This window comes from Rhipicephalus sanguineus, chromosome 2 (genome assembly GCF_013339695.2).
Source record: "Rhipicephalus sanguineus isolate Rsan-2018 chromosome 2, BIME_Rsan_1.4, whole genome shotgun sequence".
Taxonomy (NCBI): domain Eukaryota; kingdom Metazoa; phylum Arthropoda; class Arachnida; order Ixodida; family Ixodidae; genus Rhipicephalus; species Rhipicephalus sanguineus.
In genome coordinates, this window is record NC_051177.1 from 46,822,941 (window position 1) to 46,850,387 (window position 27,447).

General features: G+C 48.3%; 1 protein-coding gene across 1 annotated transcript in view; it reads left to right on the forward strand.

Annotated features, from left to right (window-relative positions):
• The window catches only part of LOC119382879 (uncharacterized), a 476,078-nt gene that overhangs the window by 61,006 nt on the left and 387,625 nt on the right, over positions 1–27,447 (forward strand). Inside the window, exon 2 of the mRNA XM_037650771.2 lies at positions 1,257–1,298. The gene's annotated coding sequence lies outside the window, so the exon portion shown is untranslated. The remainder of the gene's footprint in view (positions 1–1,256; positions 1,299–27,447) is intronic.

The following is a 27,447-nucleotide window of genomic DNA, read 5'->3' on the forward strand; positions in this document are numbered from 1 at the left end:
TCCGCTGGATGTGCAGTTGAAGAGGAGGACGACAAACGCGTGATACACTCGTTTACAAGCGTTTCGGCAGGTGGGCTTGTGGGTGTAGGTGTTGCAATTCTGATTGCAACACCTGCACAATATATATATATATTCTCTATATTATATATATCTATATATATATATCTATATATACTTGCCACGCGGTATTCATTTTTTTATGAGTTGACGCTTCACCCTCAAGACTGGGCAACGCGCTTGCGCATGGCCGCGCCGCACGCGAAGCGAATGTTCCAGCTTTGTCGAGAGATAACGCCGTCGCTGGAAAGTTCGATAGCGCCTGTATAAAAGCCGACGCGCTTGACCGCTTGTCAGTTGATCGACGGACGCTGCTTTGTTCGCCGCAATCCGTGCTCATTGTGCATCGCTTGTTAAGTGACTATTTCGTTTCTTGGCACACGTTCGCCAAATAAAAGACTCGTCTTCTCCTGCTCACTTCTGCCTTCGTCCACGTCACGACCACGTGACAACATATATCTATCTATATATATATATAATATATATATATATTATATATATATATATATATATATATATATATATATATATATATATAATATATATATATATATATATATGTATATGTATATATATATATATATATATATGTATATGTATATATATATATATATATATATAGGCGGGAATGTTTGAGGCCCGTGTACTGGATTTAGGTGCACGTTAAAGAACCCCAGGTCGTCGAAATTTCCGAGCCCTGCACTACGGCGTCTCTCATAATCATATCGTGGTTTTGCGACGTTAAACCCCATATGTTATTATTATTATTAGTTAAATACGCGTTCTTCTCAGCTCACCATGCACTGCGCGTGCCTCCGTATCGCATCCGCAGAGTATTCGTTGTGTGGTAGTGTTTGACCTTAATTTTACTACATACAAAACGTCACCGCGACTGCTGGGTCATGGGTGAATTTTAGCTTGATTTGTCCCTATACTATCGCAATAATAAGAAAAGTAACCGTTCAATATAAACTGGTTCAGGGCAGGGAGCGGGGCTGGCAGTATCGCGACTTGCGTTCGTTTTTCTTATGCCTCGCAAGACGGAGCTGCCAGAAAAAAAAAAGAAGAAAAAAGAAACTGGCCCCGTAATGAAACTCGCTGTGTTTTCTCATGTCTCGTATATATAGCATATAACTGTGTGCACGCGCTGGCTGTCATTGATTGAGCGTGGTGCCGTTGTTTTTTCTCCCTTGTTCCAGGCTGCCCGATTGCGTGAAGGAACGGCTGCGCCCCCTTTGTCGGTCAGTGGACACAATTCTTCTTTCTTTCCTTTTTTCTTTTCTTTCTCTTAGTGCTCCTTCAAGGCACGTGTATGGTACTTTGTGCGATGACTCGCATGACCTGGACAGAGGCCGTTGCTAGGATTCCGCAGCAGGCGAAGCTCTCGGCCTGCCGGTACGTCTTTTGTAACGGTCCGGACCTCATTTGAGAGCGTTAGTTTGTCAGCAAAGCTCTTTGCGTTATTGTTATAGCCGTAAACTTGAGATGCCGGATAGGTAGTGCCATCTGGCGGGGTCGAGATGAACCAAAGAAGCACGGAGGAAGGAACAGGAAGGAAAGTCAACCAGACGCGCGTCCTGTTTGCTATCCTACGCTGGTGAAAAGTGATTAAGGGAGATAGAAAGAAGTGAGCATACAAAAAAGTTTGCAGTGGCTTAGCTCGGTTATGCCAGGATATACGTAGCGTTAGCAAAGGTTCAGCTGAATATTCTTAGCTTTCCAGATTAGGATTATTAGCCTTCTTCTGTTCATTCTTCGTACGCTGAACCGCTAATTGCCAGGACAACTACTTCGGCATCCGATGAGATAAGCTTATCGGCTCTTCTGCGTGTTCGAGCAGCATTTGCGCTCTCCTTCTCCATGGCTATACCACACTGGCAAACGCCAGTCAGAGGCGCTATCAAGTGGCTCCTAGCGCAGTGTCAGGCGGCGACTGCACAGCGAAGGCGAATAGCGGCGCGCGCGCCGGCGCCCGTGTGTCTGCCATGGACACGGCGTCACTCCTCCCGAACGCACAGACCAGCAGCGGCGACTCGTGCGCGGCGGTGGCGGAGAGCGCGTGCGATGCCGGCTCCGGTGAGCCAGCTGTGTGACATCACTGATCCTCGCGCATGCGCAGCACGGCTTATGAGGATCGACGCGAAATCGGCTCCGGCTAGGCAAGTGTAGCTAACGCTACAAAATTCGCGTGAGCTTAAACAACCCTGCTGCGTGCCGTAGTACTGGACGCAGTATCTCGGGAGCATCACGTTCAGTTTTAAGCAGCACGGATTGTTACTGCAGAAAAGTAGTAAATACCCTGCTGGCGTAAACGCTCGGCAGCTGCCTAATATCGAATGAGTTGCCTTTTTTAAACTTTTCTTCCTCAAGGACACTAGGCGAAAACAAACAAATGTGTTCTTAATTCTGGTTGCACGAAGCACCGCATAATGTCGGTACCGTCGTCCGGTAACCCGGTCTACCGTAAAGGCCGAGACAGACGGTACGATTTTCCATGCGATGCGACGTCCGACACGGCGGTGGGGAAACCGGAATGGTGACCTTTCATAGCATCGGACAGCCACCGTTCACCCTGCTCCACCGCCGTGTCGGACGTCGCATCGCATGGAAAATCGTGCCGTCTGTCTCGCGCTTTAACCCCTTTGCGTATACCGGAGTGCCGTACAAGGTAAAAACCTCCATTAGAGTCTTTTAGCAGCGCCGGTTTACCTTACGATGAGTACGGAAATACCATACCCTCGTGGTCCGCATGTAGCTTTTTGACGTTTTAGCCGCGCGAGTAGCTCATTTATGTACGGTATAACGTGATCAGATGATAAAAGCGGTTAATGTAGGTCTTGCACACTGAAAAAGCGGAGTGCCAATCACGTGCGGTATTACCATTATTACCGTACGGTAAAGCGGCGCTGCTAAAACACCCTGATATGAAACGACTGGGGCGTAGCGTTTACGACAAGTGATTTACGGCGACTTTCTCAGAAGCGATCTGTGGTGTACAATGCACGTAGGGGAGCGAGGGAGAGATCCGTAGTAAAGTACGCATGTATTACTTTATAACAGGAGTGGGTAGCTATAGTGGTTAGCGAGTAGTGGTTAACATTAGTTAGCCATCACTAGTTGGTGCCACAACCAGCGCACAACAGCTCAGTGCTGGCGTGGCGCAAGAAAATAGGGTGGAGTTCACACAAACAGTAGACTTTTTTTTTTAGCCAACAGTAGTCAACATCTAACAAACTCAAGTCACTATTATCCAAAGCCAACAGTGGTATCATGCGCGAAAATAGTGTAACCTTTCACACGCTATACACTTCTTTGAAAATAAATTAATCTTATAGACTACATTTCGTTTTCATTACGGTCACATGTGATAGTTTGTATGTCCTTATTTACTACATCACTAGAGTTTCACAAACCTTTTCGAAGCTCCTAAAACTAGCCTTTCTTAATTCTTATTTCTTTTTTTTTTTTTTGCTGGCCCAAATACTGATCAGCATGTGAATGATTAATCATGACGGGGATTTGCCTAAATGTATTTCTTAATGGCCTTACGGTTACGACTCTTTGACGAACGGTTTTTTAGACACATTTAGTAGGGCGTGTTTCCTCTGCAGTTGCTCAAAATTGCTGTGGCATTCATCTCGGAGTAAACGTGCGGTAAATACAAGCTTCTCAAAGAGCTCGACGCCTCGCGTGGATGGCTCCATAGCGTGCGTGATGTTCCTTTCAGGGAAACGGTAAATAGCGTGGTCTGACCTCATCACGCTTCTTCAGTCGGGCGTGCAGGCCGAGCTGGTGTTTTACCGGGCTACAATATTGTATGTGTGTGCGCTTGCTCCGTGTTATGCGACGCATCCCCCAATGTAATTACTATAATTAAGTTTGAAGAACCCATCATTATCTGTCTTCGTCGCGAAGCTTTTTTAATAAAACCCTACCTTTTTTTTCTTCCATTCTTAAAGGACCCGCACTTTATGATAGAAGCTTGTATAGGAGAATGGAGGGGATAGGGGTGGGGGGGGGGGGTAGTTGTGTGGTTACTTATTTTATTTATTTACAAAATACTGCAGGCCCAAATAGGGGCCCAAGCAGGAGGGCCAGAAGTACATGAGAAGGCAGATCAAATAAAGGCAGAGCAATCGCATACTCAACAGAAATTAACACTGACAAATATAAAAAAAAGAAACTGCAGCTGCACGTTTTTTTGTTGCTTTAACGAACTTCTAAGCTTCTACAGCTTGGTTTTGTGCACGTATCTTGTCACGACTCGGAAAGGATGCACACTGACTAGAATCTGTAGGGTCCTTATTTATTTACTTGAGTGAACAAAACAACGGGGCAATCGCTAGAAAAGCTATTCCATAACTCCCTAAAACGCAGACAACGCATGCGCAGCCTTTCGCATCTTCAGAATGTAAAGGTGCATGAACTGTCCTCCAAAGAGGGATTTGTACTAAAGTGGGTGACGAGAAGGTGTTTTGTTGTTGTTGTTGTTGTCGACCCCCGGGATGTTTGGGCTGGACGAACCTCGGGCTGTAAACGAGGGCCCCGGCACAGCACATTGCGCCTCGTGAGTGGACTCTTTGTATTCCCTCCCCTTCCCTCAGCCTTTCCCTTGACGGTGTCTTCGCTAGTAAACGGATTTTATCGCCCGGAACTCGAGACCGTCTAGGGACTTACAGAGAGAAGGGCTTTTATGTCAGCGACGACTTCTTACACTTGACTTGGGCGTCTGCGAAACAGTTAGCAAATGTAAGAAGAAATAAAGACAACAAAACAAAACGTAATGATGAAACGGGTGGAGGGTCTGTGTTATCGTCTCCCTTTTTGTGTGAGCTTCAGCGAGCCGCGCTGCTTCATGCCGGTTTCGCGGTTGTTAAAAGAGACACCCCTCAGCATCTTCCCGGGCGGAAAGCTTTTAAGTGGACGCTAAAGGGGGATAATACTGGATCAGTGTAAGACTTATGATAAGGGCGTTCTATGAAAACGCTACTTTCGTTAATTTCGCGGTGAGTTTTTGCTTACTTCGTTGCAAGAAAAAAAATATGAAGCGAGATTCCTGTAGTGCTCGACTTTACCGTCGTATCCCCTGGCGCCATGTGAGCCATTGTAACGTCGCGGATTTGTGTCGAAAAATCAAAGACGTATGGGTAGAGTATGGTGATACTGTTCGCGGTAAAAAGGCGTACAGCACGCCTGCGCCAACGTTAAAAATAGAGAAAAGGTTAGCAAAGTACTTAAAAAAGAACTATACTGTCGCGTGCAAGAGACTGGCGGAAACGAAGAGGAAAGAAGAAGAGTATTTTATCTTTGAAACTTCCTCTCCGACTGCATCGTTCTTGTAAATACGTCAACCTCCTTTGTTTGTTTCTCCGCACGTAGCAATGTATCAGAGATCGTGTGTGCTTGCTTCATTGTATCCGTGTCAAATTATGAGCGACAAATATCCACACGAATGTTGTGGCTATAGCAAAAACGTCTGCGTAATATGATCAGCGTAAACAGGACAGGACGGCCCGAGAAAATTGTATACGAAAGCGTACGTGATACTTACGAAATTTGCTTAGTGAGGCTCTTCGGTAAGCACTTCGTATGATGTGATATTATTGGGAGAAGAAACAAACAAACAAAGAAAACGTACAGGACGCGATGGCAGTGGAAAACAGGGCCCTTGTCGTCATGCTAGTTTAGTTGTTTTTTTCCCCCGCTGGTGTACAATAGAAAATGGGGGCCCGATGTGAGGTTTACATCACAGCGTTCGAGCTGACTGCGTATCTTATGTATAGGTGGTTAGAGGCTAACACAAGAAGGCTCGAACGAGCTCTTTTAGATGTCTTTAACGATCACGATGGGTTCCTCTCAGCGATGACCTTGTGGTGAACATGTGCCTTGCTTGGCAGGGCCGCTGCCGTAGCTGTCTGTCCCTCCCTCAGCAGCGGCGAGGTATAAAAGAGACTGCGTATATACGAGCGCTTGTTTTCTCAGGCGGCCGTCTCTGTGTGTGTGTGTCTGCGCTTTCACGGCTCCATTCGAGTCCCATTAGGTGTCGCAAACGTTATAGACGGGGCAGTTGGCGGCGGCGGCGCCGGAACTCTTCACGCGGTCCATTCTCCGCGGCTGACGACGCTGTAGCAGGCGGGTAAAGCTGTACGCATGGACGTATAGCCGCGCACCACGACCGCCACGCGTCCGACGCTGCCCCTCGTCTTGGTCGTCTTCGCTGGGGCGGGTGTAGAGACGCGCCGTGTCCTTGGGACGCTGCCCGGGCCGCCTTTTCGCCGCCCGATCTCCGTGTGCCGCCTTCTCGCCATCCTCTTTCCATTCGTGTAGTTACGTCGAGCAGCAATCAATGGTGCCTCCAGAGCCCAACGACAGCGCCGACGACGAGAGACGGCGAGCTGGCCTTTTCAACGCTTTCCGGTCGCACGTGTCGCGACCAACGTTTTAACTATACAGAGGAGTTGCGAGAGCCGTTGTGACTCGCGGTTCATGAGCCCCTCTTTTCACTGCTCCGGTGTATCTGTGGCGGGAGTGTGCGAGGGAATGAGTGAGCGGTCTTGCGTGTGCGTGCTTACGTATTTTGACGGTTTCATTTAGCCCCGTGACCATTTGCTCAGGGGAAGCGCTGTTAACATATGCTGCTGTTTTGGGTCTTCGACTCGATGAAGTCATTCTCGGTGCGCCTAGAGTTACTGTATATGCTGCCTTCAGGTAGCAGAGTTGCGCATCTGTCTTCCATACGCCGCTAGCAACCATGCATTGCGGAGAAGCTGATGCTCGGGCCAATTTTTGTATTTCTCGACGCCGCCGCTGCAGCTAACTGAATTAACACTAGTCATCGACAGTCAATGTTTATCGCCGGTCTTCGACACACCAGCCATGTTAATCAGCGACGCGGTAGGCATGTCGCGTGCAAAAACGGAGAGCGGATTCGCCACATAGCTGTGGTTGCTTGTCCAGACCTATGCGCAACTCTGCTACCTAAAGGTTGCATATACAGTAACTCTAGGTCCGCCGAGTGTGAATTGCTTCTTAATCGCTGGACATGTGAGAAAGAGAGAGAGAGAAGGCACGTAGGTTGAGCCCGTTTGGCTACTCCGGAATCGATAGGGGAAAAGGGGAGCGACCGATGAGAAGGGGAAGAAAGTTTACACGGCCTCATAATGTAACAACAACAACTACAAGAACAACAGCATTTCTGTCCTCTCGCGCAGCTAGCTTGTCCGGCTTCAAATATGCAGAAAAGCGCCGGTTCTCTTTTTAACAAATCTTTTTTTTTTCTCGATTTCTTTTTGCACTGTACATTTCTCAATCTCCATAGCATTTTTTCTACCCCCCCCCCTTTTTTTTTTGTCTACTGCGTGTGAAGCCAGCATTCGCTTGCGTCAAGTAGATGAGCCCTGTTCGAAATGCACCCAGTACGCACTAAGTAAACACATAACAGCGCGCGTTAGGAACTGCGCGACGCCATAGTGATCTCCCGCGCATCTTGCTTTCCCTTCCACCTCCGGTGCTTGCCGAGCGCCGGCGTGTAATACGCGTGTTTGTGAAGGCAAGACCCGGTTCTGCAGCGCTTCTTCTCATGTTTGTCCCTTCTGAGCGCGAATTCATATTTAATACGCCCCCTGTTGTCGCAGCAGCCGGAGCATCTCTTCTTGCCGGCGCCGGACGCTCGCTTTCTTCGGGTCGAACGCTGCCGCGTTACAATCTTACTAATACAACCGCGGTGTCTTATGTTCCCCAGGGTATACAGCAGCAGCGCCTTTTTCCGTCTTATCTGTACCCCTTGCTTTCTGAATTGTCTTTTTTGTTTCTTTTATGTCTTCGATGGAATACTTCCATTGGCACTCGGGAAGCGTGCTTTCTCAGCGGGCGATGTTGTTTACCATCCACGTGTATACTTGCGCCACTCTAATACCGCCATTGGTTGTTGCTGTTATTGAGGCGTTAGATGCCTCGTCAAGCGCGAAAAGTGACCGGCGGCGGAGTCGACACGAGTGATGCAATTAAGACCATCATTATGTGGTGATGTCTCCCCGTGACGTCATGAAATGTCGATAATCTTTTGCATCACTCTTTTTTCATCACAGGGTGACATCATCGTGACGTCACACGTCCCCTAAATTGTGACGTCACATCATGGCGTCATCGCATCACATCGTCTCTTGGTCATAGGCGGGCCGACCTCAGAGGCACGCTAGGTACAGTATTAGTATGGTGTACTAGAATGGGGTAGTGTGCCGTCTTCGCAGCAAACCAATGGGAGAACGGTGGTCGCTTTTGCGATGACGCCACCAGCAGGGCGCCACGATCGAACGGTGGCCTAGCGCGCGAATTTAAATTGAAATTGCGAAAATTTCTGCCGTTCTTGAGTCAAATGGTCACGTAACACGATTGAAACTAAATATATTTGCAAGATTTAGGCACTTAAACGCATTTGGTTTCATTATTACAATAAATAAAGACGCTTCTGCGTCGTCCGAGCTTGCCCAATTCCTATCGCGGAGCAGCGTCCCGGATCGTCTGCATGCTTACTGTTGGATTGCAAAAGGCATAAAAAAGCACATCGCTGTTCATTCCATGCAATATGCGCCTGTCTAGCTATCACACTAACTTGAAGTTATGCGTCGAAACACACGAGGAGGTCCGGAAGGCTAACATTAGCAGTATCAGGTGAGTTGCACGACCACCCGTCACCTGCATCAGCCAGAAGAGCAGTCGCACGGTTTTCGACAGAAAAAATACAACGCTCAATGACGAATGCTGCTCCATTTCTTTAGAGATTTTACTCCTCAAAGGGGCGCCAAAACGCAGGAATGCAGCTAAATGCACCGCGGTGTATTCGGGGTGTTGGATTTATCCTATGTGAATAAGTCCGTAATTCCAATAGGTCTTCAAAAACTTGAATGCATAAGGCTTCCTCAAACACTGAATCTGCAATGCACACGAAAAAATTCGCTAACGTGCCATGAGAAACAGAACGGAACAATCAGCAAGTTTCCCACGTACACGCACGACCAGCGCGGCAACTATAACTACCGATCTCGGAGGCTTTGTATCTCAGCTTACCATAAATTACTTCAGGGGGCGGCGTCAGGTGGCGACACCGTAGTACGGTGTGCTCTGGCACCGATGGCTGTCATCGCAAAAAGAGCCACGTTTCCGGCGCCAGACGGCACACTACCCCATTCTAGTACACCATAGTATTAGCTTGCGGGGACAGGGGAATCAATGCAATCGACTGAGAATAAAAAGTAGATGGCTTTCGCCTTCGAGTCATATTAGGCGAATGCATAAGGGACCCTGTGAGTTTTTTGTTGCTATTTTTTATTTATATATGAAAAAAAAAAAGAAAACACGGCAAGGTAATAGCTGTTGCTATGTCTGGTTTTTCCGTGTGCTATAGGAATGTATGTTGGCGGCGACACGAATGACCTTCGTTCGAATCTCGCCCCTTTTTGGCGCGGCAAATAAAGTGGAAGCGGGCGTGCGGCAACTTTACGGCTTTTTGATCTCCCTTGGAGATCGAGTGGAACTGGAGTGGTACCTGCGACCGTCAAAGTGAGATAACAATAACCGTTACTGGTGCACATGTGGGCGTCGCTTCTGTTGCGAAATGTCTGTTGCGGAACCTGATTGGTTGTGTTAACGGATAAGAAGGGAAAGGGAATAGCCACGGATATAGATGACCACTCTTTCACGAACCTGCGGATTCCTTCCGCGTTTCTTGCGACTGGCTTTGTTAAGGTTTTTGTTGTACAGATTTTGAAGGTATATAGGGTACCCGCACAAGGATAGAAAGCTACAGAAAAGCAGACAGTGCTGCGGCTTGTGATCTTATCAACTTGAACGTTAACGAGCTAGTCCGACCCGCCGTATCGATGCTTTAATTGTCGAGCTTTGTAGCTGATGACGTTGCTTCCACTATAGTCATGGATTCACCGTCTGCTGGCGCCGTATGATTAGCTCCGTTCATATAAAAAATGCCAGGCCTGCGCGGAAAGCGCAGCACAGTCACAGCGAAAGCGGGAAGAACGGACTTTCTAGAGTCCGTTGTAAACTCTTGGGGCTACTAATACAGTTACACTAGCAAGGTGCCCATGCACTACGCCACAAATCATAATTTTTGTGAAGTTTGGAAGCACCCACTACGCCATTACTCGTCATTCTGCGGAGAAGCGATATACCAGCTACACATCTGTAAAGCATTATGCGCACTTTGTTGATGCGACTGCTGATGACGATGAAGAATTGCGGATGGATGGATGAATAAACTTTATTTTGGTCCCTCGGAACGCGCTCTAGCACGTTGCTGGCCTCTCCCACGTCGGAACAGAAATACCCAAGTCTCTCTGCTGCGTCGCGGGCCCGTGAGACTCTGTTCTTCGAGTCCGGATGGCCGCCTACCATTTTGACAGCGTGATGACTTCGCCGCCGCGTAACGCGGGGCACCGCCAGAGCATGTGTTCTAGATTCGCTGTGGCTGAGTCCTTTGCAATGGGTTGGAACTCGGTCTTCCTTGGCAACCAATAGAAGTGCACTTGCGAGGAACCCACTACGCTATAAATTATCATAATTTTTGTGAAGTAGGGAAGCAGCCACTATGCCATTTGTCGTCATTCTGTGGAGAACCGTGGTACCCGCTAAACACCTGTAAGACATTATGTGCACTTTGTTGATGGTGTGCCTGACGAAGATGAACAATTATGGCAGAGCCCTTTGTAATGGGTTAGAAGCATTCAACAGGCCACTCGTTGCGCACTTCTCATTGTGTGACGCCTGGTCACAGAATTCGCGTTGTGTGACGCCTGTTTGTTATTTTACTCTTCTATACCACGTGATATTACATATGTTAATGTGGCTCCTTCCCGGCATGAAGCCTGTATATGGTCTTTTTGCAAAGCAGTTTCAAACACCGGCATGGCACTCAAGCGTTACTTAGGACCAGGGGCGTAGCCAGAAATATTTTTCGGGGGGGGGGGGGGGGGGGGGGTTCAACGACACTTTATGTATGTTCGTGCGTGCGTTTGTATGTGTTCCTGTATATATATGCAAGCAAAATCGAAAATTTCCGGGGGGAGGGTTTGAACCCCCGCACCCCCCCCCCCTTGGCTACGCCTCTGCTAAGGACACACTTATTGTCGCTATGTGATTGTACTTTTGTTTGCTTTATTTGTGCTCTTATTGGGCATTCTAATACTCATGAAAAAATCCGTAAACAGGGGGTGGGTGCTCGAGCCGACGTTTCGACAAGTGGACTTGTCTTCTTCAAGGCTGGAACTGTCCACTTGTCCACTTGTCGAAACGTCGGCTCGAGCACCCACCCCGTGTTTAAGGATTTTTTCATCGCAAGCTTCCATCTTCCACCTCCTGCCGTTTTTTTTTTTTTGGATTCTAATACTCAGTGTGATAAATACCATGAAAGGAAAAAAGAAAACCGGCATGGCACTGAGGCAGAATGCTGGGCTCCCACGCAGATGGCCCAAGTTTGAACCCCGTTCCATCCTGGGTATCTTTTTTCTAGTTTTTTTTATTTCGCGCGATAGCGATTACGGACACCGGCGGCGGCGGCGGACAACTACGGCGCCAAAAACGGCCATTGTTTTGATCGCATAACAGCTTTCGCTGTGAAACACTCGTGCGATGCCCGCCGTGTGTGGTGCTAACTTAATTCTTGTATGGTTACCCCACCGCGACCCGTGGCGGTACGATAGTCCGCCAGCCTCGATCGTAGTCTGTCGCTTGAAAAACCCAACTACGCGTGACTGCACAATGCTGCTTAAGAGTAGACCCTCCAAACACAGTAATTTTTAATAAAGGAGCACATTTTCACATTTTTTGTGTATCTCTAATTTAGCCTTTATTTGGTAACCTTTATCCATGCAACGTGCAGTACAAGTGTAAGGCGTAGAAACCGCGCGCAAATATCGAAAACCATCTTAGAATAACAGAGCTTAGCTAGTCGGTAGGTGTTCATGTTTAAAGACTGGGCTTGCAAACACGGATACAAGACAAGACAAGACAGAAGTGAAGACAACACACGTGTCAGTCGGCATTTGTGTTGTCTTGACTTCTCTCTGGTGTCCGTGTTTGCACGCCCAGTCTTTTAACATTGAAAACCATGTCTGCGTGCGCGTATACAGTCGCGAGCTGAAGTTCGGGGTGCCAGAAATAATATTCCTTTTTTCTTTGCAGCCCGTTTATTGAAATCGAGTTGTCCAGCCTGAGTGCGCATGTTCGACCAATTCAATGAATTAACGCATGGAAGCAATATACCGCCCCCTTTTGCTCCCCCCACCATCTCATTCGCATCTCGCCCTTCTCTTCACGTCGTCTTGGTAAACATTCTCGGGCGACCGGCATAATTAGATGGCGCGTTTCTCAACTAAGCGAAAAAAAAAAAAAGGTCTCCCGTGCGCGATCGCGTACGGGTTGTCCAACGTGTAGTCCTGTTAATGGAATAGTCCTCTTCGGTTCCCCCTTCTCCACCCTAACATGGTGTCGGGCGATGTGTTTGGACAGGCGACGCGTGTCCCGGCGTCCTATATTACCCCCCTTTTGCCCACTGTTTCCGAAAAAAAAAAAACAGGAAAAAAAAACCCCGACGCCTCCTCCTTAGCCCAGTCGCCCCAGGCCTTTTAGCCCGTGCCCCCGGCTCGTCGCTACAGAGTGGCTCGAGGCCGGAGCACCGGCCATTAGCACGCGAGCTCACGCCGTGCCCCGGCCAATCGATGGCCGGCCGCGGAGGGATCAAAGAACGCGGGACCATTTTGGCGCCGTCAAATTGGCTACGCGGGCTTGCAAGTAAGAAGGCAGCAGGTGGAGGACGGTTCAAACTCTGTTCTCCTTCGGAGACCACCTAATAGTTCATCACCGCCCCCCTGCCACCGATGGTGGAGGCGGCCTTTTATTCGTCCTGGCCGCTGTTGGTGGTGCGTATTTTTTCGCGTTTTTTTTTTCAGGGTCTTATGCAGTGAATATATGGGTCTGGCTCATGTCCATAGACGCATCGGTGAAAGGAAGAGAAAAAGAAAGAGAAAACAAAAAAAAAGAAAGAAACACCGCTGCAGATGTATGGAAGTGTGGAAATTCGGATAGCCTATGCATCAAAGGCAGCGAAGCTATCTGGATGGTGTAGTTCTCAATTTTCAAAGTCTTTGAGATATAATTTACCACTGCTCTAAATGTATGCAATGGAAACGCTTCACTTTATAGCACTTCCTTGAATATATATATATATATATATATATATATATATATACACACACACGCACACAAGAAGAACGCCTTTATGTGCCGCCGCATGTTTGTGTACGTTTCGCCAGCGTTACCGTCCCTGTTGTCTTGCTGCGTGTTATGATGGCCTGGGGTATAGTATTTTGGACTGGGTCAGATTCCGCCATGTTTTCAAATTCAGACATCTTTTACCTCTTGAGCCAATCACAGGCGTCCCTTAGCAGTGACAACTCAGCGAATGGGGCAAACGGCATGGCGGATTGTTCAAGCTTGAAAGGCTTTTGCACGCCAGATTTTCCGAGAAGCCCGAAAGATTTTTCTACGAAAAGTTGGAACAAAGCGTGACAGTGGCTTTGTAACAGCGGTCATGTGGGATGATGACCTACTTCTCCTTGTTCAGAACAGCGATCGCTGTCTGTATCGGAGTAACTTGTGGACGTTTCCATGTTTGCTGGCTAAGCGTTTTACTTGACAACAGCAGCAACAACAACAGTAGTCAGGGAACCGTAACTCGCTACGGAATAATGACAGCATCTCCTCCTCACAAATATCTGCGCTATATATGGGTACTTTTATCGCTTCACAATCGATGTGGGAGGTTAAAGAAATTGTGCATTGACGAAAGGTTAGCGTGATGTATAAGGCTTGTCCTGTGAGAGTGACATTGTATATAGTGCCTTGTTTTACTTGGGATTTCGGGATATCTTGCCCCTCCCCATTTCCTTATTTCCAGTGGAAACAGAAGGCTGGTCTGATTAACCTCTCTCTAGGTTTCCGATTCTTGCTTTCTCTCTCTAGCTCTCGGGATATCCGCTTCTAAGAAGGCCTGCATTCCCATGCTTAAATAGGGAGCGAGGGAGAGACAGAGAGATAGATAGAGGTAAAAAGATGATACAGACAGGCGGACGGACGGAGACCATATCTTGTGCAGCGAAAGAAACGCACGTTCCTAATTCAAGAGCCGCCCTGCGTGAGAGGCGGCCTTATAAGTACACTGCTAAGTTTTCCGAGTTCTCGCATCGAGCGGCTATGCGACGTCATGTATGGCCTCCGTTTTTTTTTTTTTATGCATGCAACAAGTGTGAAGTGTGTGCAGGTCCTCCGGGACCGGTACATCCCAAGGAGGGCACGAATCTTTAAAGACGCCGCGCGAAAGGCGCCAAGAGGTATTAGGGAGCCCCCGCGAATGCGGGAGGCGATGGAAGGGGCTAATTCGGTTCGTGGCTCGCGTGCGCGGGCGCTCGTATATTAAGCGTATGAAAGCGAAGGCCGGCGTCAAAGCCTGTACAGTCAAAGCTTTGCACACGCGTGTCTGTTTGTGTAGAGAATAAGATGGCTTTGTCAGAGGAACCACATTTGGGAGAATCGATTGGCGCAACTGCATATATACTGTGTAAGGGGGAAGCGGCGAGCTGCGGATGCCGAAAAAGTGCCGCGGCTTGTTAGAGATTCGAAAGCAGAGAGCTTGCCCCGAAGAATCGAATGCGGACGGAGTTTCGTCGTGGGGCAACGGAGAAATCTTGGGTGGCTAATTAGGGAAGCTATATGGCTAAGCCGGCCGAGTGGATTAGGCGAGATCTTCGTGAAAGCAAATCCTCGAGTGTCGTTGTCTGGAGGGGGATCGCGGGCTGTAGACACTTTGCCAGCGTTGTCGGCGCCTGTGTGGTGAGAAGGTCTGAGCAGTAAGGATGCGCCCGTCTGGGAGCTTGGAGTCCGCGCGAATGTGCGCGAAAAACGCGACCGTCCCATCCGTGTAAGCGTATACGGTGAACAGTGGCAGCGGAATGTGCGAACGAATGAATGTTTCAGTAATTAGGGTCATTTAGCGTTGCCGGTTTACCGCACGGTATAATTACGGAAATTCCATATCGCTTGTGGTCGGCACGTCGGTGTTTTAGCTTGTAAGACCTGTTTTATTCACTGCATTGTCTCATGACGTTACCGAACGCAGTGAGCGTATCGCGCAGCTAAAACGTTAAAAAAAAGAAAGAAAAGAAAGGAAAAAGAAAAGGCCTGCGTGCTGACCACGACGGTACGGCAGTACCGTGCCGCCGCGGTCTTACCGTACAGTACCGTACCGCAAGACACATAAGTACCGACCTGAAAGACCTCACCACGTTACCGTGCGCATCCAACAAATCGCGCGGCAGAAAAAGTTTGTGGATCGTGGTACGCTAACAGAAAGCGGTAATACCGTAGCGTAAACGGAATCGTATTACCGGCCGTGCTAGAAGACCCTTCTGAGGCGATATGCGAATCGTGAACGTTGTAGACTTGTCGCTTGCGCTGGCTATAACTATTTGCAACAAAGTCTACACTGCTCTTAACAAAGAGCTTTATTCGATCGACGATATACTGTTTGCGAGAACTCGGGGGCGTTCGACAGAATGGCGTGAGAGGAAGAATGAAAGAAAAAGAAAAAAAAAATACAGCGACAGTTTTGTTTGGTGGAACATTCGTTTCCCTTGCGCTCTCTCGCATTCCTTGCGACTAAACGGCGCGTCTACATTTTTTTTTTTTTTTTGCGGAGTGCACTGCGCGAGATAAAAGGCGTGACACAATAGCGCGACATCAAAAGGGTCAGACGGTGGAACAAAGGAAAACTTGCTTCTAAAGGCTTTGCTTGCACTGACCAGGAGAAAGGGGGTGGGGGGTGCTTTTTGTGTCCGGAACGCGTTGCTCTCGACGGCTGCAACGCTTTTTTTTTTCTTTCTTTCTTCTCTTCTCTCGTTTCACTGGTGTCTTGAGTTTTAAGCACGTCGTACCGGTGTCTTTTGTACAGTGTGTACGATATACGGCGCGGAATCTGTGGTATGCTTTATGACTCGATTTGCTGCTTTCGGAGAGTGAAAGGGGAAAGGGTTAGGCCGAGGAAAGGGTGTGTGCATAAGTTACGTTGTTATGTAGTAGTCTTTATTTTCCTTTATTCTGTTACTTTAGTCTACCACTCACTCCTTTGTAAGTGGCTGTTTGGACATCTTCTACGCCAGAAAATTTCCCGTCGGCGCACTATTTCTCTTCTGTTTTATTCTTACGAACTTTAGAACTCACATACGTGCTTCAACCCGCCGAGAAATTCACGACTGCTGACTCTCGGAACGGTATTGAGAAGAGCTGAAAATCATAACGTGGCAAAACAGACAAACAAGTTATTCATTCTCTTCTACTCAGTCTGGCTTCACTCGGACTCAGCGTCTCCCAAATTTTGCGCAGCCGTACCGATTCAGACGCGGACTTAATGATTGAGTCTTTATCTGAGTGAGTCGACTAATGAGCGAGTTTACATTGAGGACGCTTTTATTAGAACATCGCTCATACTGTCCGCTCACGCTGCTAAGCAATGTATACAGATCTGGGGGCTCAACACACAAGTAAGGGATGTATTCTACAATAATATTCGTTTGCGGGCGTCTTCAATTGTCCGAGAAGAACAGCGCCTACATTATCAGAGGGTAGTTTACAGTTTGACAGTGTGGGCAGAAAAGAAAATTATAGAGAAAGAGAGAGAGAAAGGGCGAGAGAGATGGTGGTGGTTTCGTATTCGTACAGCGTTGTGCGCGCAAATACGCAAATGCTGCACGAGTAATAGACATTGACGCTAAATATAAAATGCGCGCTTGTGGCGAAAAACACATCAGGGTCAAACCATAGTAGCTATAAGAAACGCAAGCTCCAATGAGCAGACACCCAATGCTCAGGAGAAAAGACGCATTATATTCTCTAGTACATTCGAAGCAGTGGCGTAGCCGGGGGGGGGGGGGGGGCACACCGGGCTTGTGCCCCCCCCCCCGAATTTTTTTTTGCCATGGCACACACGTACAGCACTAAATGACATTCGAACGCGTCTACCTGCCCTGCCTCCACTTCAGATCATGAAGGTCCCTTCCCCCCCCCCCCCCCCCCCCTCAACCGAAAAAAATTTCTGTCTACGCCCCTGATTCTAAGCACTCAAACTACAAATCTCCAGAATACTCAACAGGCGAATCGAAATGACGCTTAACACGTGTTTTGGTAAGCATTACGCTGATTGTACGCAGATACAACCATCACCTGTTACCTTCCCCGGTAATGAGACGGCTGTCTCCGTCGTCCTGTTTTCACAGAGTAGCTAATCAACTTATGGCGGATGTTCAACTTCTTAAAGCTATTTGAGGATTACGAGGGAGGCCGTAGTGTTGGGATAGCGGATCTAATTTCGACGATCCACCGGGAAACGGAGAAATCCTGTCAGCTCCGCGCGTTCTCCTGAGGGCTGCGCTCTCCCGCCAGGCATCCGAGTGTGGCGGTGAAGAAGAAACGGCGCAGCGGCGCGTGCCGCCCAAGGACGTTTAGAAAAAAAAAAAATGATGGAGTGGAATCTCTCGCATCCCCTTACCGGCTGAAATGGAAGCAGCGCTTGCCCACTGTTTATCTCGGAATCGTGCTCTTTTGGGGTGGTGCACGCTTTGAGATAACGTTGTTTCGCTCTGTTAATGTAAACGCTAGTGTGTGTTTGTGACTGTACGTATTATTTATACGTATATGCCTAATAAAGTTCTTTCAACCAACCAACCAATATGTGATCATCGCATATAGCATAGTCATCACCGGACACCTGGAGTAGCTAGCCAGGTGAAAAATCAGGCTAATATCTTCGGAAATATCATTAAAAGTTGTTATCCGTCTCTCTGTGTTTGTTCTCAAAGAAGAGATCCTTGTTCTTGTAACACATCTAGATGAGTATCCATGACTTGATCTCCAATAACATTTGCCTAGACTTCGACGTTTCTTGAGGAAACCGGTAACACAAAGACACACATTGAGCAGTATGCCAATATCTGGCCGAAGAAAAAGCCATATTAAAGGGCGTGGGAGAAAAACGTAAAAACGTTCTCTTTTCTTCGCTGGAAGCTAACGTTTTATCCTGCCCCTACCAAGATGGCGGACCACGCCCTTTAATTAATATGGCTTTTTTTTCCCGGCCAGATCCTGCTCAATGTGTGTTTTTGTGTACCCACCCTAAGATGGCGGCCGCGACTGCCATCTTAGAGTGGGCGCGGGTTCACTCGTGAGGCACAACTTTCACTCCAGCGATTCGTTTAAAATCTCCATGGTATAGCTGTTGTGGCGAGTGAAAAATGTGGCGCTGCAACGATGGAGAAGTTGCTTGGCACGGTCGCCGGAGAGACGGACGGAAGAAGAAGGGGGGAGCGAAAAGTCAATTTGCCGCGGGCAAAGTGCCGACAGGGAACGCTTGCGGGCAAATCAGAGCCATCCGTGAAGGCATGCGGTCTGAATGCAAGGCGAGAGGGAAGAAGGATAGGAGCGGAAGGGGATGGGGGCAGTTGTTGCTTCCGGCGCAAAGAGTTCTTGAACCGCGGCTTCAGGCGGGGTCCGTTCAGTGCCGCAAGATGTTTTGGACTCGGCTTCCCTCTGAAAGCGTTCAGAGCCTGCGGTGGTTCCTGTTGGCGCTGCACTTCAGGGATGGTATACTGGAACAGACTCGGCCGTCGCAGGCTCTCGACACGGAAGGAAGTATTGTGGATATGAATCGTGGGCTTTCGGCCGCTTTTATGGTGCCGGACTGGAAATACGCGTGTTCGCAAACACGCGTATTTGACGTTGCGATCGCGGGTCAGCAGTACTGATACACGGACGTTTGCCTATACGTTTGCGGAGCGGTTAAAAAACTCACAGGGTCCCTTACGCATTCGCCTGAGACGACCAGAAGGCGAAAGGGATCTTCTCCTGTTTCCTCTCGGTCGATTTATTGATCCTTCTCCGCCCCTCTCCGAAGGCCTTCTACACCTAACATGGTTTTGGAATGCCTCCAGGATCGGAGGCATTGCAAGCTCTCTGCAGCTCACCTTGTTCTGCACTGCCTCCGTGACTGGCCCACCTTTGACAAAGAGACATTGTCAAGTGAAGACGTCATCGTGTGACGTCATAATATGTGATGTCATGATGACGTCATGTGATGACGTCATCACGTGATGCCTTGTTTAAGATCACTCGTGCGAACGCCGAGGGACGCCGGCGGTCAATTTTCGCGTTTCATGAGGCACCTGAGGCTTGTGCATTAAATCTCTATAATACCCCGCCGTGGTAGTCTCGTGTTTATGGTGCTTGGCTACTGACCCGAAGGTCGCTAGATGGAATCCCGGTCGCGGCGGCCTCATTTTCGATGGAGGCCAATGTGCTTGAGGCCCGTGTACTTAGATTTAGGTGCACGTTAAAGAATCCCAGGTGGTCGAAATTTCCGGAGCCCTCCACTATGGCATGCCTCGTAATCGTGTCGTGGTTTTGGGATGTTAAACCCTAACAGTTATTATATTATTATAGCTCTGTAATCATATTCCACGGGAGCATTCTAAAATCCCCGGAGGAATGATGCCGGTAGCTACAAAAGCATTTACTAAACTTTCGATTAGAATAATTAACAGGAGAAAAGCTCTTCCCGGAACCCTCTTTTCGATATCCTACGTGATAGCTGAAGCCGACAATCAATTTCTTGATATTGTGTTGGCAACCAACTACATACGTAATCGTCAAAGTGCTAACGTAATTAAGGAGCGAGTCAATTCTTCAAAGCTGCTCAAATGTCTTCGTCGTGGAAAAAGACTGGGCTGACTTTTTTTTTTTGTCTTACCTTCTTATGATTCATTGTTTCGTTTTGTTAAACTATTTATTCCGACTGGTTTTTCGTGCTGTGTTTAGTGTTTGCCACACTGGCCGTTCTCGAATTTCCGCAATAATGTAAGAGTGCAGTCTGTAGCCCGAAGTAATTATGTCTGATGTCCTGCCGTACAACACTTCCTCAACAGTTTTTTTTTTTTTTTCTGATTTGCGAAGGCGTTCTTGAGGTGCACGTGCCGAATTGGGATGAAGGCCCCGGCGTTCCCTAATCTTATTATGCGGAGTGGGCAGATCAAACGATAGCGGCGCTTCGTTTTTATTGTAGCTCTTGTTTTTTTTTTTTCTCTCGTTCTTTTATGGACAAACCCAGTGTTGGCTACAGTCGTGGGACGATCAAGGTGAGAGTCTTCAACACGAAAAGAAAAACACGAAAAATGCTTTACAAAGCTGCTTCGACGCCAAACATACGTGGAAAGGACAGTAAGCAGAACGAATTCCGAAGTATCACAAAGTGGTTCATACACGCGGACACAATAAAAAACACTACTAAGCAACAATACAGAACTTACCTGCGTTTTGACAATACGTATGTACTTCGTCTTCGAGGGCACATTTTACAGGCAGATGCATGGAACAGCGAAGGGGGCCGTTGTATCAGTGGCAGCCGCCAATTTAACGATGGAATTGATTGAAAAAAACGTTACCTGAATTCCTTTACCCCGAAGCCAAAAGATTTTCTTCGTTACGTTGACGATTCCTTCAGCATAATTAAGAGGGACACTCTTCCAGTCTTCACGAATCATCTGAACAACATGAATCCAGCTATCCAGTTTACTGTCGAGGAAGAACGGCATGGCCAACTTCCTTTCCTTGGCGTACTGGTTAAGCGCAAGAATCACGCATTATCGTTTTGCGTGTATAGAAAAGCCACCCACACTGGCCGTTATTCGAATTTTAATTCCGTGCATCCAGCCTTCCACAAACGGTCAGTTGTTTCTTCACTTCTGCTTCGAGCAAACCACATCTGCTCAAACCCAAATGATGTTTCGGCTGACGTAATGAAGGCGCATGGCGACCTAACTTCTAGTGGATACCCGGATTCTTTTATTCGCTCTGTTGAAAACAGACTGTCACGCTCTGCACGTCATGTCGACGCGCCTCCAAAAAAAAAAAAAAAAGCGAGCACTGGTACAATATGTGGCCGGAATCGGATAATCTTTGGCCCGGATTCAGCAGATGCAACGTGCAAATCGCCCATGTTCCAGCAAACAAGCTAAAGCACTCGCTGGCGAATGTGAAAGAAAAATTGGCAAAAGAAAAGGATCCCGGTGTGGTATACAGCATCCTCTGCGCCGGATGCGATCATGTTTACGCGGGCGAGACGGGAAATTTCGAGCAGAGAGTGAAACAACGCCGCTATACGACGTCACGAAAAAGAACGCTGCGTCTAATGCATTGGCGGAACACGCAGAACCGACTGGCCATGTAATCTATTGGCACGACGCCAGCATCATTGACAAATAAAGAAAATTGTTTTCACGTCTTTATCTGGAGTCGTTGATAATACAGACGACAGAGCGTGCACTCAACCGCAACGACGGAAACTGTCCTCACGTGTATATGCGCGGTGCTTGCGGCACCTATTGAAACGTACCTGACTTTTGCACTTCTTTGTGAACAAGGCTCCCGTGCGGGAGCCGAAAAGTCTTGTTTGTTTTTAAAGTGTCTTCATTGTGGTCGGCGTTTATTCCTCTTTTGTTGGTATTGCTATGCCAAGTCTTCTTTTCTTTCGTTCTTGTCTGTATAAAACTACGCATTTATCGTATATTGGTGTGCATTTGCAATCTATGCTACGAAAGAGTGGCGATGCACTGTTTACCAACTGTTTGTCAGGCCATGGCGTTTGTGTCTGTTGTCTGGTTCTATTCTCTTGTACGCGTGTTTGTACGTCTTGGCATTACTGTCCTCTTTTTATATCGTATGCCGTCTTTTCTGCCGCCTCCCCAACCGACAGGCGCTGAGCTGTGCACCCAACTAGGGCTGCAGAAATAGCATCTTTTCCTCACCCCAACATCCCGTCCTCCTCTCTCATTAGGAATGTATAGCGTTGTGCATAGTTGCAGGCGCAGTTTATAAATTCACAGCGTCAGTTGGCTGCACTAAAGAACCAAGACGTAGTTGTTGTGCTTTCTTTCTCATTTTGCTCGAAAAGCAAAAGCAGCGACAGATTAAATTTAAATTCAGTGCTCCGCTCCGCATTAAGCAGCACAAGATGGTCAGAGTCAGACTGAAGCCTTACGTACAAACGCGACTCGTCTGGGTGCCAAAGCCCCGTAATTCGCAAGTATGGCTAAACGCGGATGTCCATAGTATTGCATCTCAGTGCGACGATCGGCAAAAGGAAGATTGAAAAGTGAAAGGCAAGAGAAGTGATTCTCCCCTGTCACTTCTTTGCCTTCTCTTTTTCGATGCAAGATGCAAAACCCCATGAACCAACCACAAAGCAAAGCGTGCATTGTGTTGTGGGAAATCCTGGCAACATATGTTAATGAGGGGTTCGGATTCACAGGTGCCTTCGTATTTTATAACATAGTTCGTTGTTTCTTTCATTCCTTGTTTTCTTGATTGTTTGTCTGACCTCGCTAATTAAAAGGCTTAAGCCCTGCCTCATTGCCGTGTTCGTCGGACTTTTTGTCCGGTTGGAGAGAGGGAACTTATTTGAAAGAAAGAGGAAGCGGAGAAGGCAGGTACACAGGAGAGAGGCTTCACTGATGAGCCCTCCAAAATGCATCGCAGACACATGAGCACGTCTGCTGGCGTCGTAGGAGCGGATTATTCGCACGACCAGACATTCGCATGCGGGTACCGGCGACTACGACGGCTCTGCCCCGTATAATCACGTCCTGCTGAGCAAGCGGGACTGCAGATTTGAAAATTTCGGCCGCTCCATGGATTATACTTTGTACGTCGCAGCGCCGCATGCAACGCCGCGCACACCGAATCCCGCCTTTATGGTTACTCCAAAACACTAAATATAATCTTCTGCTTGCGCACCGCTCTCCGCTGAAACCACCCTCACGAGTACTTCACGAACAGTCTGGTGCTTCCTCGTATGGTGACTTAGGCCTAATTCTGTCGCATTTCCCCCATTCTCATCGACTGCCATCGATTCACGCTCCTCCACGATGGATATTTAGTTCACCGCACCAGTGCATGCATGCACTCGGCTTATCGACGGAAAATGAAGTCCAGGTGTTGTTTTGTTGCCTGGCTTGGTCGGGTCCGCGCCAAGCATATACCATTGGAAATCGCAAGTTATACCGGTACAGTGTGTGCATGTATATACTTTATACAGTTATTAACGCTGCCGTCGTTTCTTTCGCGGTCCGCAAAGCGCATGCGTGCTCGAGTATTTGCGCAGCGTATGCGCGGTATTACGCACGATGTTGGTCGACGATGCTTGTAGTACGTGCTTACTGTCTCAGAATAGCCGTGCGCGGAATAGTCGGCGCCGACAATGAAGCCCCGAGCGGCGGCGCGCGCGTTATTGGGGGTGATAGCCGGCCTCCACGCAGTTTATGCCTTTCGATGAACTTCGCGTCGGACTCACACTTCTCGGACGCCATCGCAACCGCGGTGATTGCATCGTGATAAATCCTCGTCGCTGCACATATAACAACACCTAATAATAATAGTTGCTGGTGATTTACGTCCAAAAACCACGATATGATTATGAGGGATGCCGTGTGGAGGGCTCCGGAAAAATTGACCATCTGGTGTTCTTTTACGTGCGCCTAAATCTAAGTACACGGGCCTCTGGCATTTCACCGCCATCAAAATGCGGCCACCACGGCCTGAATTCGATCGCGCTATCTTCGGGTCAGCAGTCAAGCAAGCACCGTAAGCACTATACCACCATGGTGGGTGTTCATATATATATATATATATATATATATATATATATATATATATATATATATATATATATATATATATATATATATAGATGACGGTTTAATGGATATTTACACAAGTGGCAGCCAAACAAGATGGCTGAGAAACCCCACGCGCAAGCGCTTCTCGCTCACTCGTCGTCTTCATCTTCGGCGAGCACCGTGCTAGCTCATGTCCATGACACACCGTGACTATATATATATATATATATATATATATATATATATATATATATATATATATATATATATATATATATACGTGAAGGTTTGGTCTAGTTGTTACTCCGTTGCCCAGGGCATTAACAGCGCGAAAAAAAAATCAACTAAATATAAGTAAGGTTGTCGCCTCGCTCCGTACTTCGTTTATTTGTTAATTTTTATTCGCGCTGTTAATGTCCTACGCCCATCAGCTTGTTTGTTTGGAGCGCGGATATTCGCAGCCAAGAGACGCGGAGCTATTACGTTATAAGGATATGCGACGCGACTGTTATAACGTTAGCAAATGATGGATGCATCAGAATGCGTGCCGCCGTATTCAGATAGGGCTCGCTGAAGCGTGACGTCGTTATAATTCGGGAATCGAGCCGCGGTATATCGGGCGCAGGGTGAGCTCCGGTTATAGAGCCAGGCAAGGATGAAAAATATATATATATTCGTTTGAAGATGGATCACCGGGGAATATGACCGAGCCCTGTGGCCATTCTTGCTGTTTCAGCGTGTTCTTCTTTTTTTTTTGTTGTGTTTTACGTAGCTGAGGTTGAGCTTTCTCAGCAAAAAATAATTAAAGAAAGAAAGAAAAGAAGAAAAGAAAAGAAAAAAAAGGTAACGCTGCTATTAAGAAAACAATCGGGATGTGTGCCCACGTGAGCTTATCTTTTTTTTTTTCTTTAAGTTTGGGAGAACGTGGCTTTGGGGAACATGTATGTATGTTACAGTGTGCGGGTTTGTGTACTTAAATATTGCGACACGTACGTAGTTTTGTATTCTCGCGCGATCGCGCATGATATCGGTCTGTCGATGCCGCAAAATGCGTGTTCGACAACCTTCGCGTTGACAGTTGCTCCGGTGAACGCGTGATCGATTTGCTCACCGAATATCGACCTATCCGAACGGCGTACGTCTAATACCGGCGAACAGTCGCGAAACTCTCTCCCTATCATTTCGCGTTCATCGATTCACTTTACACCTTTCAGCGTGCCAACTTCCTTTCGCTCAGCGTGGTGAAAGTCGTTACACTGTTGCGTTTATTTCGTCACGTTACATTGCACTACGTTGGTCTGGACGCGGCGAGGCTCTGAGGAGACGCGTTGGGGCAGTTGTTCTTGGCGCACTTCGGCCGTATTCGCTATGCGCTCGTAGGGGACCGTTATACTTTCACGCATGACTGTGCAGGATATCCTTGGAAGTTGTTGCGCAAGTCGTAATTTCTATAGGATGTAGATGAGTGTGCGCCTTTGTGTGTGTTGTGAGCTCGCGTGCTAATGGCCGGTTCACCGGGCTGGAGCCACTTTGTAGCGACGAGCCGGATGGCACGGGCTAGAGGGCCTGGGGCGGCAGGGGTAACGAGGGGGCGTCGTGTGTGTGTGTGTGTGTGTGTGTGTGTGTGTGTGTGTGTGTGTGTGTGTGTGTGTTTGTGTGTGTGTGTGTGTGTGTTTGTGCGTGTGTTTGTGCGTATGTGCGTGCACCCATTTCAGTCCACCTAGAGGCACGCTCCTATCCCATGCAGAAGTGTCTATAACGGTGCCCAGTTCCGATGCCGAGCTGTATAAATGTGGAGGCGACCGCATTACACTAATACGTTACCCAGCTCGCTGCACGAATCGGCAACTCCGCGCGCGCTGCTGGCCGCTCGACCATCCATCAGTGAAATCGGCAGCTGCCCGCCGGAGCGAGCGTGGAACCGCGGCGCGGTCGACCGTCCACGCGCGAAGCAGGTGGTGGAGACAACCGGAGGAGAAACGTCGCGATCGACTCTGACGGGGTGTGGGGTGTTACGTAAATACGCGTGCGTGCGTTTACGCACTTAGGAGACGGACGCGTCGTCCCGTCCTGTCTCTGCCATGGGAGCACGTATACACACACGGCTCGCTGGACGCAGAGCGAGATCGATGCCCGGCGGGCACACTCATTAGGTCGCGCCGCTCGTCCGGATGGACCCTCGCGCTGACTCGATCAGCCGGACTATACACCTATACGGTTGTGTGCAGTGTCCGCAACCCACTGCGCTTCTCGCCCTGCTCGCTAATACGCGGGTCGTGCCGATGTTTTGCGCTCCCCGGCCTGTGATCCGCGAGCGACAGGAATGATTTCATCCGGCCACACTCGACACGCGGTTTTCGCCGAAGGGAGGGAGGCAGGGTCACTTCGCTCGACAAGCGACCGTTTCCTTCTCGTGCTCCCCTTCTCGTCTTGCGTCGTCGCTGTCGTTCGTTGGCGCTTCTTGGAAGCGCGGGCATCTGTGTCTGTGAACGAGGAGCGAATGTGAAAGACCCCGTAGCGGTCGTCGTAGCAGGCGCTGCCTCTCTTGTATAACTTTTTTGTGTGCGTGCCAATGCCGAACAGAAACGGACGAGGCTGATGTCGACGTTACTGCGAAATGTGAGAGCTCGTGAGCCTTGGCCCGTTCGGTCAAGCGTTAATTGACACGCGCCGAAGAGTTCAGTAACCGCGAGCCACCAGAAGATTTATTGGCGTTCACTTATCCGCAGAACCTGTTGCAGTTACAACGGAGAACGTTAAAGCTATGTGTATATAGGTACTTTCGCAGTCCGATGCGGCGTGTGTGTCACGCAACTTTGTCACGTTATCATACGTGTGTCTATACATTTCTCCCCGTTAACGACTTCGCTAATATTAATATAAACTTGTGGAACCTTGCGTTACGAAAAGCTGTGATCTGAGTTTTGAAGCATGCCATGTGAGCATCTTCAGTTTCAAATTTCCACGTGGTCAACCAGCGTACAACGAAACCTTTGCACGCGAGCATTTTTTCCTTCCCGTATATTGCCGTCATCGAAATGCGGCCGCGCGACGGTCGGGGTCGAACCCTCGACCTAGAGCCTCATGCGCAATGCCTATAAGTTGCGGGTCGATAGCTTTCGAATGATCTTTAGCTCCCAACGTGCTGCCTGGCTTTATAGCTTCGGGCGTTGCCGATTTTTGCGTCATTTCTGCAAGTAGTTCTTCTGCGAATCGGAATAAGTGTTCGGATTACGCAATTATTCGGACGAGCGAATAGCTCGTGGCACTGTGGTTGGCTCGCTTTGACAGCGCGGGCGGAATGTCCCCGTCTCACCGAAACGTTATTAAGCGTCTCCCCCCCACCTTCCCATTTTCACGGCCGTTTGACGAGCTTGGTTATATAGTCTCCTTTCAGCGCGTGTGCAGCTCTCAAAACTCTTTTCGCAAAGCTGCTGACCGTTCGCTCTTCGGGCGTAAGGGATGTAAAAAAAATGGAGGCTCGTCGGTCCCTATGTGGAATATTTCTACATGCACTAACTGTATCGGCCGCTCGTAATAACGAAGTGCGTCCACGAATAGCTTGTTGCGTGCTTCCGCTGCCTATCAAAAAAAGGGCTCGGTTACT